This window comes from Myotis davidii, unplaced genomic scaffold (genome assembly GCF_000327345.1).
Source record: "Myotis davidii unplaced genomic scaffold, ASM32734v1 scaffold1219, whole genome shotgun sequence".
NCBI classification, from domain to species: Eukaryota; Metazoa; Chordata; class Mammalia; order Chiroptera; family Vespertilionidae; genus Myotis; species Myotis davidii.
The window spans coordinates 922,361-936,403 of record NW_006290442.1 but is presented as its reverse complement, the minus strand read 5'-3'; the positions used below and the strand labels follow the sequence as shown (position 1 = coordinate 936,403).

The 14,043-nt window shown below is 42.0% G+C and overlaps 1 protein-coding gene and 1 pseudogene across 2 annotated transcripts in view; both read left to right on the top strand.

Moving 5' to 3' along the window:
- TULP3 (tubby like protein 3) overlaps nucleotides 1-14,043 on the top strand; it is a 103,824-nt gene that overhangs the window by 59,764 nt on the left and 30,017 nt on the right. The gene's annotated exons all lie outside the window — the stretch shown is intronic.
- LOC102766254 lies at nucleotides 1,905-3,175 on the top strand (annotated as a pseudogene).

Genomic DNA, 14,043 nt, shown 5'->3' with positions numbered 1-14,043 from the left:
ATGTCCTGGTGGCAGTGCACAGGACAGACCTTGCCTGCGCTGGGCTGGGGAGTGAGTGCCTACCCACTCTACCTTCCACAACCTGAGGGCCATGCCCCCCACCAGCCAGTCACCTCTATCACCACATATGTCCAGCTCCAGATTGATCAGTAAAATCCACTTTCAGGCTTAGGGGTCCCTCAGGACAAGCTGACTGATGCCCAAGGCTGGGGACCCCAGTGTGGGTGACCCTTAAGCAATCCTAGGGGAAGCCCTGCTGTTATGCTTTTTATGGCTTGAAACCACTGCTGAGGTTAATACACCAGCTGCAGCCTCCCTCTACCTGGCTTCCTTTAAAGAAATTGGGGAATCTCTTTATTTTTTAAAATATATTTTTATTGATTTCAGAGAGGAAGGGAGAAGGAGAGAGAGATAGAAACATTAGGGATGAGAGAGAATCATTGATCGGCTGCCTCTTGCACGCCCCACACTGGGGATCAAGCCCACAACCCAGGTATGTGCCCTGACCGGGAATCGAACCATGACCTCATGGTTCATAAGTCAATGCTCAACCACTGAGCCAGACTTGCCAGGCCTGGGGAATATGTTAAACAGATCTAGTTTTTTTGGCAGAGTGGAAAATAGGAACAAACTTCCCAGCAATTACAGATGGCTGCCTGGGCACCTTCCTCTGCAAGGTATTCTGCTTCTAAGTAGAGACCCTGCTAGGGTTATGCATCTGTTATATCAGTGGGGGGTGTGAATAAACAATTCTTTCTAATACTGGAAAAAGAAAGAAAACTAGAAAATAAACGAATCTTTCTGGGATCATGGGGAAAATTCTGATTATATATATGTTTATTGCTACCATAAATATCAGAATAGTTATAATGAACTCTTATTTTCTACATTCCATTGCATATGGTAATAATTCAAATAATACAAAAAATATATTTGATGAAAAATTCCACCTCCCTCCTACCCCCCCCCCCCCCACACACACACTACTTGGCTCAGTTCTTAACCAGAGACAGCCACAGTCTTCTAGTGTATCCTAGAAGACATAAAATTTAGAAAGCCGAATCTATGCCTTCTGGCCAGTGGTAGCAACTGCAGAACCGTAGGAGGCAATCTTTCTAGGCCAGGCAGCTGAGGAGGAAGGAGCCATTGTATGTGGGGTTGGCCTGGTATGTATTCTGCACCTCTGGAAAGTTATTGCCATGGAACCGATAGGGAAGAGGTATATAATAGAAATAGAATCACAGTTGTTTAATAGCTACTCACTATAATGAAGAGATTTTCTTATAGACTCGGGAAACTGGAGGATATGTTTCAGGGGAAGAACAGGCTCTGAAGATAAGGCAGCCCTAGAGCTGAGATAAGCCTGTTACTCAAAAGAAAATACATTTTAAGCTCAGATCAAGGACAGGACCTATCTGAAGGGAGACACCGTTCTGGGCTCATCTTTATTGGGGCTAATCTTTGCAAGGACAATGATAGAAAGCAGACCCTGGGAACTCACTAACTTTAAATTTTGTTCCTAGTCTCTAACCATCCTATATAATAAAAGGGTAATATGCAAATCAACCAAATGGTGGAACAAATGGTTGCTATGATGCGCACTGACCGCCAAGGGGCAGACACTCAACACAGGAGCTGCCCCCAGCCCGCAGGCCCTGATTGCCTGATCAGGGCCTGCTGGCCAACCTCTTGGTCCCTTCCCCTGGCCGGCAGGCTCCGATTGCCCAATGGGGAACGGGGAACCGGGGGTGCATGGCAGTGGGGGATGGGGACGGCAGCCGGAGAAGATGGCCCTGATTGCAGACCAGGCCTATGGCCGGTACCCGTGCACTAATTTCGTGCGCCGGGCCTCTAGTATCATATAGAAGGGCTGACTTGAATTGAAATGTCAGAGTAGTCTTTTCAGGGCGTTACACCTGCTGCTCTCTCAGATTGCCTGCTATCTGATAAACACACCATAAAGATTCAACTTCATCTCTACTTATTTGACTCCCGCAGTGGCAGGCAGCTTGGACCCTTTCATTTTTTTGTATCAGAATAGCTGTTTTTGGAAGACCGTTACCCAGCAGAAAAGATGTTTGGTTTTTACAAGCCACAGATGTATTAAAGGATAGAAGACTGCTGTATTTGCAGAGATAAATTCTCCAGTTCTCAATTCAGACAGTAAATGCTATGAAAAGGACTTCCAGACCCTTTTTGTGTTGCATGAGACTCGTTCAGGAGACATCTGTAATGCCTATGTCCTGCTTGTGAAAAGATGGAAGAAATTACTAGCAGGATTAAAAAACCAAAACAAAACAAAACTGGAGCCCTAACCAGTTTGACTCAGTGGGTAGAGCATCGGCTTGCGACTGAAGGGTCCTGGGTTCGATTCTGGTCAAGGGCATGTCCCTTGGTTGTGGGCACATCCCTAGTAGGGGGTGTGCAGGAGGCAGCTGATTGATGTTTCTCTCTCATCGATGTTTCTAACTCTCTATTCCTCTCCCTCTCCCTTCCTCTCTGTAAAAAAATCAATAAAATATATTTTTAAAAAAACAAAAAAACTGGAATCATGGTAGGTGCAAGGCCAGGACCCAGTCTATAGACTAACTTGAAACCAAAGAAAGTGAAAATTCTACCTGGAAACAGGATAAAAAGCAGGCAGATCAGCAAATTGCAGAAGGAATTGAAACATTGTAATTCTGATGCTCACAGACCCACCTCGAGTGCCTCCCCAGCTCAATCTCCTTGTTATAGTAACCAGTCAGATGATGGCTCAGAGATAGGGATGGCTTCGGGCGGGCTCTACCAGAATGCCAGTATTTTTTTCCTTTTTAGATCTCACATACTGGAAAAGACAGAACATATGTTGTGGGATTTTCCATAAAGGCGTTTTGGGGAAGTCCTCATTGACACACATCTATTCAAGCCTTGCTTTAGATATAAGAAAGCAGCTGCTGAGAAGCCGGGTGCCAGAGCTTCTGCCCAGCTCCACTCAGGAGTGGCCCCTGAGGTTTATATAGAAGGAGAACAAATTACAATTTAAATTTTAGAAGAAAAACAACAAACAAACCCACAGCAACAAAAATGACCCTCCCATGTTTAACTTGGATGCCTGCTATTCTGCCAAAAGACAACTTCTGGAATAGTTCTGAATGGATTATTTTTCCTTCCTTTCCACAAGTTCCACCAACTGAAGCCAGTATCTAGTTCATAAAAGAAAAATTTATATATATATAAAGTTTAAAATGCTGAGTATTTCAGAGGAAACAGAATGCTGCTATAAAATGCTCTTTAAGTCTTTCTTTTAAATCCCCCTCTATGAATGAAACAAGGGGAATTCAGGGGACAGAGATAGGATTTGTTGTATGATAGACATATGTAGTCTTAACCTTTTTATTTTGAAATGTTTTTTTTTAAAAAAAAAAAAATACATTTTGGCTGCAGTATACTATAGACTAGACCAGCCGTGGGCAAACTACTGCCCCCGGGCCGGATCCAGCCCGTTTGAAATGAATAAAACTAAAAAAAAAAAAAAAAAGACCGTACCCTTTCATGTAATGATGTTTACTTTGAATTTATATTAGTTCACACAAACACTCCATCCATGCTTTTGTTCCGGTCCTCCGGTCCAGTTTAAGAACCCATTGTGACCCTTGAGTCAAAACGTTTGCCCACTCCTGGACTAGACTATAGTATAGATAATTTCTACTTCTGTATTTATTTATTTATTTATTTATTTATTTATTACTAGGTCTCAACCACAGTCTTCTTTTTTTAATTTAAATTTTATTTTTATTTTAGAAAGAGGTAGAGAAACATTGATATGTACTCCTACTGGGGATGGAACCCGCAATGTTGTCATATCAGGATGATGCTCTAACCAACTGAGCTACCGGGCCAGGGCCACAGTCTTCTTTTTCCTCTTTGCCTCTAGGATGTACTGTATGTAGTCATGCACTTTGTATTAATACATTAGAAATATACAAATCTGTTTTGTACTTTTTATACTGTTGGATACTTATAATCAAAACTTTTACTAGATTATTGAATACATTTAATCTTATTAGAAAAAAAGGGTAAAATTTTATAGATTTTTTTAAATTCTAAAAATATCTATTTGGACCAGATGTATAAATTTTAATGTTAAATAGTATATTCAGATACTTAAGAGCCCTGAAATGCACAAGAGCCCTGAAATGCACAAGCAGAGCATAAGAGAATTTCCACAAATGCAAGTTGAACATTCAAATGGCCTGTAACAAGAAAGGGGGTACCACCTTGTGAGTAAAACATTGGGTTGGTAATCAGAAGCCTTTGGTTTTGCTGCTTTTATTTATTTTTATTTTTTGTTAATTCTCACCTGAGTATATTTTTCCATTGATTTTTAGAGAGATTGGAGGGGGAGAGACAGAGAAACATCAGTGTGAGAGAGCTATATCGATTGGTTGCCTCCTGCACGGGGATTGAGCCTGCAACCGAGGTATGTGCCCTTGACTAGAATCGAACCTGAGACCCTTCAGTCTTCGGACCAACTCTCTATCCACTGAGCCAAACCAGCTAGGGCAATTCTAATGCTTTTATTTGCTTATTTATTTAAAAAAATTTTTTTTATTGATTTCAGAGAGGAAGGTAGAGGGAGAGATAGAAACATCAATGATGAGAGAGAATCACTGATTGGCCTCCTGCATCCCCTCCACTGGGGACTGAGCCTGCAACCCAGGCATGTGCCCTTGACTGGAATCAAACCGGGAACCCTTCAGTCTGCAGGCCAACACTCTATCCACTGACTCAAACCGGCTAGGGCAATTCTAGTGCTTTTAGATCTGCCATTAATAGCTGTGCAATTTTAGGTAAGATCCTCAAACTTGGGCCCCAGTCTTCTGATTATAGAGCTATTTTCGTGGGCATGAATTGATACTACATATTCTTGATTTGCATTTCCCTAATGACTAATGATGGTTGAGCATTTTTAAAGTACTTAGTGGCCATTTGTATGTATGTCTTCCTAGGAGAAATGTCTATCCAAATCCTTTGCCCATTTTTGTTGTTAATCCTCACCCAAGGATATTTTTCCTTTTGTTTTTTAGAGAGAGGGGAATGGAGGGGGAGAGACAGAGAGAGGAGAGATATTGATGTGAGAGAGACACATTGATTGGTTGCCTCTTCCACCAACTGGGGCCTGCAACTGAGGCACGTGCCCTTGACAGGAATCAAACCTGGGACTCTTCAGTTTGTGGGTGGATGCTCTATTCACTGAGCCAAACCAGGTAGGGTCCTTTGCCCATTTTAAAATTGGGTTATTGTCTTTTTGTTGTTGAGTTGTAAGAGTTCTTTATATAGTATAAACTTAAGTTTCTTATCAGAAATATTACTTGTAAATATTTTCTACAGTTCTATTGTTGTATGCACTTTTAGTAGCATGTCTAAGAAACCATTGTCTACCCTAGGGTGCAAAGACTTGCTACTTTGTTTTCTTTAAAGAGTTTTGTACTTTCTCTGATCTGTTTTGAGTGTATTTTTATGTATGATGTGAGGTGAGAGTCCAGCTTCATTCTTTTGCATGTAGATATCCAGTTGCCCCACCACCATTTATTGAAAAGCTATCTTTCCCATGGAGTATATTTTGCTTTTATTTTTACTAGTTTCAGTATGGTGCTCATATTTTCAGGGTATGTGGATACCTTAGCTGGATATATATAAATAAATAGGTAATATGCAAATTGTCCAGGACACCATAACATCACGACCATTCAGGAGGAGGCTGCATGCACAGGTGGGCAGGAGGGGAATGCGTGCGAGGTGAGGCAAGCCACGGATGCTGCGATGGCTTGAGCAGGCTCACAGTGGAGAGGCAGGAGGGGCCTGCCAGTGCCAGCTGCAGCAGCTTTGAGCAAACCCAGAGAGCGGAGACTGCCAGCGCTGGCCGTAGCGGCTTTGAGCAAGCCCAGAGAGCAGAGACAGGGAGGGCTTGCCAGCAGCCGTGCACCAGCAGTCCCGCCTCTGCACGCGAGCTGCAGAGGAAACACCTTTTCTGACCGCTTGTTGGCTAAGCTCCCAGGATGCCACTTGCAGTGTTCTTGGTAACTTGGGTAATAAGAATCCAAGAAGGTGTTCTAGGGTTTTTTCCATCTCACTCCTGGAGGAAAAAACGAAGGTCTGCTGCTAGAGGGGCTAAGAAATGTCATCCTGCCCTAGACAGTTTGGCTCAGTGGATAGAGCCTTGGCCTGCGGACCGCAGGGTCTGGGTTTGATTCTGATCAAGGGTATGTACCTAGGTTGCAGGCTGCTCCCTGGCCGGGACCCAGGTCAGGGCTCATGCAGGAGACAGCTAATCAAAGTGTCCCTCTCACATTGATGTTTCTCTCTGTCTTTCCCTCTCTCTTCCATGCTCTCTAAAAATCAATGGAAAAATATCCTCAGGTGAGAATAAAAAAGGAAGGAAGAAAAGGAGGGAGGGAGGGAGAGAGAGAGAAAGAAGAAAGAACGAAAGAAAAGAAAGAAAGGAAAGAAAAGAAAAGAAAAGAAAAGAAAAGAAAAGAAAATAAAGGTCATATCCTATGAAGGAGACATCTTGAAAATGCCTACAGAAAGTTGTCATTTTTTTCATGTGAAGGGACTGGAGTCTGTGTTGATGAAAACACCTTGGTGGCTGCGGCAGCCAGCAGCAGCAGCAGGGTGATGGGGGTGGCGCCTTCCCCTGTCAGCCCAGTCGCCTCCCACAGAGGACATCCCCTCTGTCAGTGGGACATCCCCTGAGGGCTCTCGGACTGTGAGAGGGGGCAGGCTGGGCTGAGGGACACCCTGCCCCCCAGTGCATGAATTTCATGCACTGGGCCTCTAGTAGAATATAAAGATTTTCAGACTCAGTGATGTTACTGAGTCATGGATACGCATTAGGTAGGAAACATTTGTGCCATCTGGTGTACAATGAATTAAAATATAATATAGTCTCTTTAGATCAGGTTGCCTATCTATTTGTTAACACCGTTCTAAGAGAGGCAGTCAGTGCATTGAACTGGTATTTTAAGAAGACTGATTTAAAACTTATAGTTTCATCATTCTATGATCTCACTTTGTATGCCAGGAAAGCTAGTTATTTTTAGCGAAACTGATAGATCTCAGGCAACCATTCTGAACTCGTTGGTTGTACCTTGTAGTCAGCCAGTCTATTCAAGAGTGTCATAATGTAACCAGCCTATCATCTCTAGGGAGTCCTTGGAAAACTGAGAATCAGTGAGTGAAGTTAAGCTATCATTAATTTGAGGCTTGCCTGAGCTTTATTATTTTACTAGAGGCCCGGTGCACAAAATGAGTGCATGGGTAGGGTTCCTAGGCCTGGCCAGTGATCAGGGCTGATTGGGGCCTTCAGCTGCTGGCCTGGGCCTGCCTTCATTCTGTGCCACCCCCTCGTGGTCAGCGCACATTATAGCAAGTGGTCAAATTCCTGGTTGGCCGAACTCTCCAGGGGACAATTTGCATATTAGCCTTTTATTATATAGGATTGGATTAAGCCCTTCGATGGAAATGACCCCCATTTCCCATCTAATCTCCTTTATTTCCTCATTTATTTTGGAATCACTATTCAATATCTTGCCCCCAGAAACATCTAGCATACCACCAGATTCTGGAGAAGATGGATCCTTTGAGTTATTTTTCAGTTTCCAAGGGAACTGGGAAATTTAAAGGTTATGTAGCACTTAAATCCTGAAGGCAACATATTTTAATTGCACATAGAGCATCAAACCTTGGGTTCTTTTCCTGACTTGCCTGACCTTCTCCTAAGTTTGTAAGGAGTTCTTTGTGTATGCAGCCTTTAAAGCACTCTTAGCTTTTTAGGGAAGGTAAAACATAAATGAGTCCTGGCTGGGTGGCTCAGTTGGTTAGAGCATCTTCCCAATATACCAAGGTTGCAGGTTCAATCCTTGGTCAGGACACATACAAGAATCAAACAATGAATGCATAAATAATGGAACAACGAAGGAATGTTTCTCTCTTCCATCCTCCCTCTCTAAAATCAATAAATACAAAAAATTTTAGCCTGGCTAGGGTGGCTCAATGGTTGAGTATCAACCTATGAACCAGGAGGTCATGGTTCAATTTCTGGCCAGGGCACATGCCTACGTTTTGGGCTTGATCCCCAGTAGGGGGCATGCAGGAGGCAGCCGATCAATGATTCTCTCTCATCGTTGATATTTCTATCTCTCTCTTCCTCTCCCTTCCTCTCTGAAATCAATAAAAATATATTTTTTAAAAAAACTCAATTAGCACCTCTCTTCTTCCTCATCCAAACCATGTGAGGGTGATTAGAGTGCTACATCAGGTGACAGTTTTTACCAAATGTCAGTTTGCCCATACATAATGTTGAATTTAAACAAATAGCCAGATATTTCTCCAGCAAAATGGGTTTATTCAGGAATAACAAGGAATTGTAGTTTGGAACATTCAGTCTAATGGCAAACTATGGGCAAGTCCAGAAAAACAAAGGTGAGAACCACTTTTTTATGGACTTGGGAGGCACTATTGTAAGTGAAGAGTGTTGGAGGACTGAAAGTTTCAGATGTAGTGATTTTCCATTGGCTGAGTAATGGCAGTCTCCCATTGGCTGAGCTGTTACTGGGAAAGGAGGACTCTTCTTTCTGATGAGGTGGTAAAGTACTAGTATTATCACCTCCTGTCAGAGATGCAAGGTACCTACTGTCTCTTCCTGTTGGGGTGAACAGTTTGCATTGAGTGACATGTGTGAGAACTCTCTTCTACCCTCCTAACTTCATTTGAATGAAGTTTCTGTTTATTTTCATAGTAGATATTTTATGATTTTTCTTATTTACAAATTTGGACAATAGTAGGATATATTCAGTTCTGTAATATAGTAGCAGTGCCCTGAAGTTCACAGTTTGAATCTATAGTTGTTGGTTTTTTTAAATTTCAGTTTTATTTTGAGATCTGAAGAGTCTGAACAAAATTTCTAGGGATACTGTGTAGTGGGTTGAAGTATGCTATCAGCTTTAAGGTGCTGTCACTCTCCTCCATCCCCCTCTCCTCATCGCAACCCTCAACTCTTTTATGTGTCTCAGTTTCTGTCTCTAGCTGTCTATTACAACCATGAGGACTCAGAGCTCTGGGTAACCTTTATATGCCCCTCCCTAGACATTACAGTTGATTTGGAATTCCTTATGGGGCTTCTGCACATTGTGAGGGATACCCTTTGACACCTGCACATGGATTCTTAGTCACCTAAGAATACCCCTATTCTTACTGAAGGGAGAAAGTGCCCCTTATTTTTGGAGCCAGGTGAGTTCAGGCTCTCATTTACCCGGCAAAATGTTTTGTTCAGACTCCCAGAAAGCAATTCCAATTGAAAAGCCAAAGTTAAAAACCCAGTCACCCATTCTTTTCTCCTGTCCTGGGTTACCTTGACCCTATTTTTAGTTTTATCCCTTAACATTTAGCTCCACCTAAGGACTGGGGATCAAGCCCACAACCTGACCATGTGCTCTGACTGGGAATCAAACCAATGACTTTTCAGTGCCTCGGACAACACTCAAGCAACTGAGCCACATCAGCCAGGGCATGAAACCTCTTTTTTAAAACTTAATTAGTACAAACATTTCCTTATGTCAGTATTTAAAAATTATTTTAATGAATTGCATCATGTATTTGAACTGTAATATATCTCTATACTGTGAAATGTCAAGAGTATTTTGAAGTTTACTTATTGATAAATAATGTCATCATGAACATATATTTGTATATATCCTTATGCATAATTTTGATTCAACATAAGATAAAAAATAGTTCATTTAGTCAATTTTCTCTCAACAGATATTTATTGAGTAACTGCTTTGTGCCATTTCTCTCAGGAGTCAACATTGGGCGGAGAGGCTTTCCATTCCACCTTAGGTTCTTTAGATATGAGCTGATTGGTCAGTTACAGTTGGGCATTCTAGGCTTGGTTGCTGAGATATGAATATTTCTCAACAGCTGAACAGTAGTCTCAGGAGACATTTCTGTGTCATCTGACTGCTTTCTCAGTGCTACTTGCGCATTTGGTGTTGGTGAGAGAATAGAAATAGGCTTAGGCCTAGAGCGGAGGTGAGTTCAAGATGAGAAATAAAGTTGGACAGTTGGCTATCTGTATGGGTTTGTGACTATGTATTATGTAGATCTTCTACACCTCTCAATCTCTAGTGCAGGACAGTGTTGAAGGCTGTTTCTGACTACTTGGATCAGGCAAAGACTCAAAGCCTCCAGAGACTGCCTCTGTCTACAGCAGTGGTTCTCAACCTTGGCTGCACATTAGAATCACCTGGGAATCTTTTCAAAATCCTGATTTCTGAGCCTCATTCTCCAGAAATTCTGTTTCTTTGTTACGGGGTGAGGCCACAACATTATGCAGTCAAGGTTGAGAACCACTGGTCTACAGACTACTAGGATTCTGACTTGATTTGCCCCCAAGTAATCGTCCTCAGGTGTGGTGAGAGTTTTTTCAACAGGGTGGGGCAGTTGCTTCTGCCTGGAGGCTAATTGTTACTTTTAATCTCTCAAGTGGCCTCAGGGCAAGGTGTTTTCCAATGGGGTGTGTCCACTGTCTTCCCCCAGCTAAGGCAAATGTCTGTGGGAAAGATGTCCTCCACTGTGTGAGGGAATGACTCAGTCCAGGAAACTTGGGTGTCTGCCTTCTGAGCTCTATCCCCCGAGTTCCCAGTCCTAGGTTCTGCTCTCATAGCTCCAGTCCACTTTACCCTCCCTCTGCCAGAGCACAAGGTGGGTGGCTCCACAGGGAATTTTTTGTGTTGGCCCTTTAAGAGGGTGCCAGAACTTGCAGCTGGCATTCCCTGGCAGACAGTTCCTCATTGCTGTTCACAGCTAGATATTATGTGGGTAACCTCCTTAGTTTGGTGCTCTCTGCTGGGGAGCCCAGCTTTGGAATTAGATCCCAGAGTTCTCAGTGGCACCTCCCCGCCCCCCTTCCCCGCCCACAGCTGAGATCTCTCTCTGGGACTTCAGTTGCCATCTGTGGGTGCCCAGCCAGCCCTTTCGTGCCTCCACTCCTCCTACCAGTCTCTATGCAGTCTCCACCTTCAGTCCTTGGGTATCAGGGTTCTCTCCTGTGAGTTTTCCATCGATTATTCAGGAAGTCTTTCTGTATTTTAGTTGTAATTCCAGCTTGTTCCTGGGAGCATGTTCATGCAGCATCTTCCTACTCTGCCGCCATTTTTAATCCTAAAAATGAGTTTGGTGCTCTCTGCTGGGGAGCCCAGCTTTGGAATTAGATCCCAGAGTTCTCAGTGGCACCTCCCCGCCCCCCTTCCCCGCCCACAGCTGAGATCTCTCTCTGGGACTTCAGTTGCCATCTGTGGGTGCCCAGCCAGCCCTTTCGTGCCTCCACTCCTCCTACCAGTCTCTATGCAGTCTCCACCTTCAGTCCTTGGGTATCAGGGTTCTCTCCTGTGAGTTTTCCATCGATTATTCAGGAAGTCTTTCTGTATTTTAGTTGTAATTCCAGCTTGTTCCTGGGAGCATGTTCATGCAGCATCTTCCTACTCTGCCGCCATTTTTAATCCTAAAAATGTATTTTTATTGATTTCAGAGAAAAAGGGAAAGGGCAAAAGATAGAAACATCAATGATGAGAGAGAATCATTGATCGGCTTCCTCCTGCACACCCCACAATGGGGATCCAACCTGCAACATAAGCATATGCCCTGACCAGGAATTGAACCGTGACCTCCTGATTTGTAGGTTAACGCTCAACCACTGAGCTATGAAGGCTGGGCTGAGCTGTTTTTTTATTTTTTTTTTAAGTTGTTGATATAAGTAAGTTTAAATTTGGTAGAGGAAGGCTTCACCAGATACCTCGACAGGATCATCATGACCAGGAATTTAGTTGGCCGTGTACAGGTCTAAGAATGTGGTTTTGTTAGTGAACCGAGATGTACCATGTGACACCTAGCTCTTTGGCTCCCCTTTTCTAGACCACAAACATACCTGTCAAACTCACAACGATCAGTTTTAAAACCAGATATCAATTCATTAATTTACAATGAGAATTCTAACTCCTTCAGTGTATATTCAGTTCTGCGCATGATTCTTTATTCTTGGGAATATGATGCCTAAGAAGTTAAATTGAAAATTAGAAGGCTGATTGGTAAGCAAGGAGTCAGAGGAAATGAAATTATATTGTGCTGAGGGATAGTTAATTAAGCCATGAAATCTTTTATAGTTTCTTGTGCTTAAAATGAGTAAGCTCTTCTGTAAAGAGAATACTCTTGTCTACCAGATTTAGTATTTCTCTTTCTTGGACAGGCTGGCTGCACTCTGAGAAATTCTAGCTCCTTGGTTCCCCTTTCCTAGACCACAAACAGGATACTCTTTTTCTATAGAACATTTTTTTCTTTACATATATTAATAAAATGGACTAGCTATAGCTTGTGTTTTTGTTTCATCAACTGTTTCACAGTTAGGGGACTATATGACACTAAATAGCAGTAGCCACATGTGGTAGTTTCATGTCTTTATTATTATTATTTTATTGATTTCAGAAAGGAAATGAAAGGAAAGAGAGATAGAAACATCAATGATGAGAGAGGATAATTGATTGGCTGTTTCCTGCATGCCCCCTACTGGAGATCCAGCCCACAACCTGGCCATGTGCCTTTGACTGTAATCGAACCTGGGACTCTTCAGTCCTCGGGCTGATGTTCTATCCACTGAGCCAAACCAGCTAGGGCAGTTTCTCATGTCTTTATACTTCATATTTACCATATGTGCAGGCAGGTTACTTCGTATCCATTATACAAGACTTATTTGCTAGAAGAACCTTACCAGCAAGTTCTATGAGGAGGACCTCATTATAGTCTCATATGTATTTAGTGTTCCTGGTACATTAAAGTTTATCTATTCACATGAATTCATGAGTCTCAAAATATATTCCTTCACAACTTGCTCTAAGTTCTCCATTCATTCTTCATGGATAGTCCATTTTTTGGCACATTATCTTAGGTATCCAGTCTTTTCCTTATACAGTAGGTCCTCAATGTCCTTGATAGGTTCTGCAACTTTAAGGGAAATCATGTATAATGAAACCAGTTTTACCATAGGCTAATTGATATAAAAAGAGTTAAGTTCCTATGCATCCCTTCCACATTATCACGGAACAATGTTATTTGAGGACCTACTGTAAACAAAGTTGGGTAAAAAAGAGTAGTCTGTTTTTCTGTATCTTCTGAGTTTATCTGTAAGCTTTCATTAGGCCAGTTCAGGAAAAGCACATTTCCTTTCCTGCCCATAGTCTCACCCCTTAGAATAACTCTGCTTGTTAGTGGTACTTTTTAAAAGCAATGTTAATGAAAAAAAAAAGTAAATAGATAGCTTTTTGCCTAAGAAACAATAAAATAGGTTATAAAATATATTTTTTAAAATAATGGCTTAATTTTTTAGCTTGGAACTTGGTACTTTCCTATTCTGAGCTATCCTAGATTCATAATAATTTCTAAATATTATATGCTCTTATTTGCCAAAGCTTAAAAATAGTGTGGGTCCCTCCAATTCCATCTTTTTTTGTTTGTTTGTTTTCTTTTTTTTAAATTAAATCTTTATTGTTCAGATTATTACATTTGTTCCTCTTTTTCCCCCTCATAACTCCCCTCCTCCCAGTTCCCGCCCCAACCTCCTCCCTCACTCCCCACCCACTGTCTTCATCCATAGATGTACGATTTTTGTCCAGTCTCTTCCTGCATCTCCCACACCCCTTTCCCCTCCAAGAATAGTCAGTCCACTCCCTTTCTATGTCCCTGATTCTATTATAATCACCAGTTTATTCTGTTCATCAGATTATTTATTCACTTGATTTTTAGATTCACTTGTTGATAGATGTGTATTTGTTGTTACTTTGTTGTTCATAATTTTTATCTTTACCTTTTTCTTCTTCTTTCTCTTCCTAAAGAATACCTTTCAGCATTTCATGCATAGTTTCTGTTGAGAAATCAGCTGACAGTCATATGGGTATTCCCTTGTAGGTAACTATTTTTCTCTTGCTGCTTTGAAGAATCTCTCTTTGTCTT